The sequence below is a fragment of the Gallus gallus genome, chromosome Z (genome assembly GCF_016699485.2).
Source record: "Gallus gallus isolate bGalGal1 chromosome Z, bGalGal1.mat.broiler.GRCg7b, whole genome shotgun sequence".
NCBI lineage: Eukaryota > Metazoa > Chordata > Aves > Galliformes > Phasianidae > Gallus > Gallus gallus.
The window spans coordinates 48,284,486-48,290,485 of record NC_052572.1 but is presented as its reverse complement, the minus strand read 5'-3'; the positions used below and the strand labels follow the sequence as shown (position 1 = coordinate 48,290,485).

The window sequence follows — 6,000 nt, the reverse complement described above, 5'->3', positions numbered from 1 at the left end:
CACAGGCCTACACTTTTTTTTTTTTTAATTTAATAAATGTATGAAAGGTTTGAAAATTTAAACTTACCACAAAAAGGAACCACTAACCCTTTCTTCCTCAAAAAGTGAAGACAGTCCTTTGGTAATTCTAATTCTAAACATTCTAAGCAGAAAATAAAAGGAGAAGTACCTTTTTTTTTGCTCTAATACCAATGTATACCAGTTTTCATCTGATTTTAGGCTCTCTGGGAGAGTTAATTTACCAAACAACAGTCATCATCATAAAAGGTCTTCTTCGACCCTCTAAAAAGCTTGAGTGAAGCTATCCGCCCAACACAATAGGATACAGGGTAAGTCTAAACACAGCTGAAATCAGACCGATTAAGGCTTTTTATGCCTGCACTTTTCATAAAATCTTTGATTATTTCAATGAAAATTGAGTATGATCATGTTAATTAATTTTTATACAAAATATTACGTGGTTGTAAAGTACCTGCAGGTAAAATAAATCTTAAACCACCAGTGTTTTTTATACACACTGGCCTACACACAAATTCTAGCTTGGGAAGCCTTGGCGTGGCATGTGGTTGCTCTGCTCAGGTCCTGTTTTCCAGACCACTGTTGACAAAACAGACAAGATCGAAATTTTCTATCCATAAAGTTTCTCCAAACCTCTTAATATAGTGTCACAATAACACCTCAGCACCTAACTCCCTTTTGTTTTGTCTCGGTGTTGCTTGCTGCCTGGTCACCCACAAATAGCAGTGCCCATCAGGTATTTCCTCATGATTTGCCATATTCTCGTGGTGTTCTTATCTAATTTCTATGATTTACCATTAAACAAACCACCAACTGTCTAGATGCTTGAAACCCACTGTACTTGCAGCTGAGGGCTGTGATTATGCAAACATTCTGCTCCAGCTGCTAATGCCTGAACCTAGCCGCCTACCTCACTCTCAGGTGGATTTCTTATGCGGCAATATTGGCTTGTGAGTGCATGATGCTAACAAGAAGACATACACTTATTTTCTGAGACTGCTCTTAGGTGCCAGATTATGAAGGTTAAGAGTAGCATTAAAACACGTTTAGTAAAAACCCAACCCAAAGTAAGCTGTGGAGCACTATTTTTCAGTGGGGTTGTATGATTTACGTCTTTATTTACACAATTTATCTTCACCAGGCACTTCTCGAAGATGCCTTCCTCCCTAGGACGTTTCAGGACCGCTTCCCCCACACCCGCACCCGCGGCCGGCGCCAGCCAGGTCAGGTCTGGGGCGTGCCCGTAGCACAGCCTCCGCTGTGCCGTGAGGGAAACCCACCCACCACCCCCCAGCACCAGACCGCCGCACTAGCCCCGCCCCTCCCCTCCTTCCGCCAATCGAGTCGCCCTCTGAGCCGAGGGGCGGCAGCTGTGGCGCGTGTTCCCTCGCTCATTGGTCGGTAGCGACTGAGCGTCACCCGGGGGCGGAGAGCGCCAGGAGTGGCTGAGCGGGAGAAGGCAGCCGGGAGCTGATTCGCCGTCGTCCGTCACGTGGTACTGGAGGGGTTGTGACGCCTGCCGTGGCGGAGGGGCTCGGCTTGTCAGGTAGGTGGGTGCCGTGCGCGCCGCCGCCGCTGGTGCCCGCGCCCCGCCACCAGCGCCGGGCCCTCGGGGGGCGGCTGCCCACTTCATGCCCGGTCTGGCCCGGCCGTTCCGCGGGGAGGGGGGACGCGGAGCGGGTAGGCCAGGCCCAGCCCGGCCAGGCGCGGGGCTTCACCTGCGGGCGGGGCGGGGCGGGGCGGACGCCGCTCGCGCTTCCCTCCGAAGGGGCTGTGGCGGCATCCAGCCGCCTCCCCCGGCCCGGCCCGGCGCGGGGCGGTGGCTCCGGTTCCAGCCCACCCGGCGGCGGCGGGGGCTCCGCCCCGCGAGGCAGGAGGCGCGGCGGGCGCCATCCCCGCCCCCGCCCTAGGGACTGCTGCTGGGGCCGGGGGGTCCGAGCTCGGCGGAGCGGACAGGAAGAGGGCAGCGCCCGGCGGCGACACTGTCGCGAGCCGAGGGTCAGCGACTGCCGCTCTGCTGTGTGTCCCCCCCCACGAACGCCGCAGTCCGCCCCACCGCTCCTTGTTCCCCTCCTTGAGGGCTGGAGACTTCTCAACTCCTCGCAGGTTCGGTTTCGAGGGTGTAACAGGCACTTCTTAAGGCCGCAGTGTGTGTGTGTGATGTTCTCAGAATACACTCCAGGCAGATACGGCGTGTCAGCTCCTGGGCTTGGCGTCTTGGGGGGGCACGGCAAGCTCACGTGTTTGGTGCGTGAAGATGAAGCACGCAGAATGGCGTTACCTGTTGTTTTCCATGCAGGAATGCTTCTTTTCCATTGAACATACTCACTGGCGTGGGCACCTCTGGGTTTGTTGCTCTTTTCAACAAGCCGTTTTCTGTTCTCCTAACAGGAGAAAAAGGAAGTGGAACCTCCCAACGATGTGACATAACTTTCCCACGCTCTTTAACAAACTTCCTCAGAACAGCTCTGATGCTCTGCCTTATCTCGTTTTTCAGCATCTTTGAACTAGTTGCAATATGGGCCACATCTGAAACTCTTGATTTTCAAGACCAAAAGAATTTAATGGGTGTTATTTTAAGTGTACTGACAAGGTCATAGCCGGCAAAGGCGTGTTTTCCAGCAGAGATCACTGATGCGGTGTGCTGTGTGTGCGAGTCTTTGGAAGGTGCCAGGAGGTGGGAAGTTGATACTTCCAATCTGTCTGCAGACAAAACAGGTTGCTACTGATGCACATATTACAGGATGAGTTACGGTAATGATTACTGTTAGCGTGACAAATACCTGTGTCCTCCTTTTGATCCGTTATGGCACACTGTCAGTGGTGCTGCAACTTAGGGATGTCTGATTGTGCAGTGTTACCCCCAGAGGAGCTGAGCTTTGGCGGTACATCTTAGGAGGGAAAGATATATAAGAAGCCCTATACATGCAAGGTTCCTTTCTGACTGACCAAAAGATTGGTAAGGCCTTATGTTGCATCAGGGGAGGTTCAGATTGGATATTAGAAGAAATCTCTCAGAATGAGCAGTAATGCATTGGATCAGGCTGCCCAGGGAGGTGGTGGAGTGGCTGTCTCTGGAGTCGTTCAGGAAACATGCATGTGACACTGAAGGGCAAGAGTTGACAGTTGGACTAGATGGTCGTAGAGGTCTTTTCTGACCTTAATGATTCTCTGATTTTATGATTTAATTATCACCAAGATCCTCAGAATCATAGAATGATTTGTGTTGGAAGGGACCTCAAAGATTATCTAATTTCAGCCTCTGTGATGCAGGCAGGGTTGACACCCTTTCATTCAGGTGCTATTCAGCCTGACCTTGAACAGCTCCAGGGATGGGACATCCACAGCTTCTCAGGGCAGCCTCAGCCTTTCCTGCTTGCCCACAAGTGTAACTTCATTCATTACTGAATCTCTCAGGAATGTTCTCCTTCAGTTGGTGTTTGGACTGCTGTGTTAAGCACATCTGAAATCTCTGTCACTTGACTGTGAGCACAGGCTGGGGTAGGGGATGGGACGATTCTAAGGCAGGGTGATGTGAGGGAAAAGTGGGCCTTCCTTAGGAAGGGGGCGAGTTAACATGTGCTTCACTGTAAGGAGGAGACTGAACACAGGGAAGCAAGAGCAAGTGACTGTGTGCTGCACTCTAAGCAGGTACTGCAGTTTTATTTCTCTTGCTGAAGGCGTTCTGTGCCCGGGTGCTTCACAAAGCATGCAGGAGGGTTTGCTGACAACAGGCAGGCTGGTTCTAGGCTCCAGGCCTAGGCAGGCTTCCCGTGGCCTGTGCAGTGCCTGCTCAGAGACCCCACTTCCTGCCTGCTGCACGGGGAGGTGGGCCGTCCTGTTGGTCCATGGGCTGGCAGCTGGCCGGCACTGCGCCTTACAAGGAGGTGGGCGAGCTGCATGAGGTCACCGCTTCGCAGGGAGGAGGATTTTTCTTCAGTGTGTGGGAAGTGGGTCTGGAAGAGGAAGGGGGAGTCTTTGGCCGAGGGGAGGGAGGAGGAGCGGCAAGAGGAGAGCTGAAGTTAACTTCTGCGGAAAGTAAACTGTGTACGCCCTCTTATCTGGAGATAAAGGAGACTGCCCTGTAGTACTGCTGAGTTACATTTTTCATGTATTTGGCTTATAATCACAGATTTAGAAAACTTGAGCAGGGAGGATTGTTATACAGGAGAGGGAGACTTGGAATGGTTGACTATTTGCCTTTTAATTAAGGAGTAAAAGTACATGAAGTACTATGTGCGTAAATATGCACATTTCTGCTGTATTACGTTTGCATTAGGTGACTACAGTGTCGTAGAGAAGATTTATTTTGAGAATTATTAATAGCAGATTATTGGAATTTGTGACTTTGTTTTTGGATTTTGAGCGGATGGTTGCCTTTATTTTTCAGAGGTACATGTGTGGTGGTGCACGGTGCCCAGTGCACAGGAAGTCTTGTAAGCACTTAACATGCAGGGTGTATCCATAATTACTTGTTTTTTCTTTAAGGACAACTTCTTGTGACCAGGAATTTGGATTGCTGTCATCTCATATCATGAAATCACATTTCAGGGTACAGCTGTAATTTTTTTGAATCATTTTGACAAGCTCAAGTGCAGAGTTAGGTTTGTTTCAAGTGCAGTGAGTCTGAAGCAGTTTAGATTTCCTCAGTGCTGGGTGTCTCTCTGATGATAAGTTCCTGGTAAGTTTGTGCTCAGTGTGGTTATTAATCTGAGTGATTGAATTATACTTCGTCTTCTACTTTAAGTCTCAGACCACTGTTTTATCTACAGTCACCAATTTCCTTTACATTACTGCCTTTCTGCAGTACATGGAAGGTGCCAAATGGTTTAACTTAGTTTCCAGTTTTCTTTCCCACATCCGAGCTTGTTACTAACTGGCTCACTATGCACGTGTACTTGACACAGCCAAGCATGGAGACAGCTCTCCATGCTCATTGCTGTTCTGTGGCTCGGTGACTGTTCTCTTGCCAGGGGTACTCGTTTGTCAGAGCTCCTCATTTCCCAGATGTATTAATCAGCTTGAAAGGACATAGTTCTGGTTGCTTAGTCATGTCTGTGTTGTGAGTTTGCTCCTTGAGCGGCAGGGATATTTCGTTAGGCTTTCTGGTGTCACTGTGCTTCTTTTCTGCTGAGGGCAGAGGTACTACTTGGGCCAGGACTTGCACTTAGTTTCTTGTTTGGCTGAATGTGGTGTAATAGCAGTAGTTGTGCGCTTTGAGACGTTCCTGTCACGTAGCTCTGTATTGACACAATCACATGAATCTTTCTATTGTTACAGGAAAAATGTCATTCAAGATATGCTTTACAATACTGCTTTCAGGATAATGTAATCCATTTGGAACTACAGGCTCATTAGGTGCCAATAATGAAAATATGCAACGAATAACTACTTAAGTGTCTCTAAAATTAAGTATTTTTCTACATGGTGTTCAGATCTTGGTTTGAAGACTGTCCTTTCACAAGGTCTTTTGAAATTTTCATCATAAAATCTTAGTGCCTCCAGCCTTTATTTCATATTATGGTTTTGGAAGCTATTTATTTTAACTGGAGGAGCTGAGGCATGAAGAAATTAATACTTAGCATCAAAATAAATTACCACAATTAAGGCCTAATGAAAAATCAATTATCTTTGTAATAGAGGCAACCTGTGAAAAGTTTGTAAATTGTTTACTGTTATGTGAGAACTCTTCAACAGAAGAAGAAATGGAATCTAGAGAAATATTAGTGTGTATTAATCACAGATCATTTGTTCCTTGAAACTGCCCGTTAAGAAACTGGGAGACATAAATTTACAGCGATGAGTGTGGTGGCATTGTGGAGATGAGCCCCTCTGACAGAACGCTGAATCATCCCCAGAGTTCTCCATCCTCTAATAAATGAGTCAGGCATTTATTGGGGATTGTAATTACATGATCACATAATGCATGTTCCGGGGAAGGTGGCTTTTAGATTTTCATCCTCAATTTGTTAATCGTTTAAT

At 48.0% G+C, this 6,000-nt stretch overlaps 1 protein-coding gene across 3 annotated transcripts in view; it reads left to right on the top strand.

Annotated features, from left to right (window-relative positions):
• The first annotated feature begins 1,495 nt into the window (after nucleotides 1-1,495).
• The window catches only part of FER (fer (fps/fes related) tyrosine kinase), a 179,836-nt gene continuing 175,331 nt past the window's right edge, over nucleotides 1,496-6,000 (top strand). For 2 of the 3 annotated variants that reach the window (XM_040656018.2, XM_413981.8), the window contains exon 1: nucleotides 1,496-1,564. The gene's annotated coding sequence lies outside the window, so the exon portion shown is untranslated. Of the gene's footprint in view, nucleotides 2,125-6,000 lie in introns of all 3 variants that reach the window. The other variant, XM_046905745.1, reaches the window with a different exon arrangement.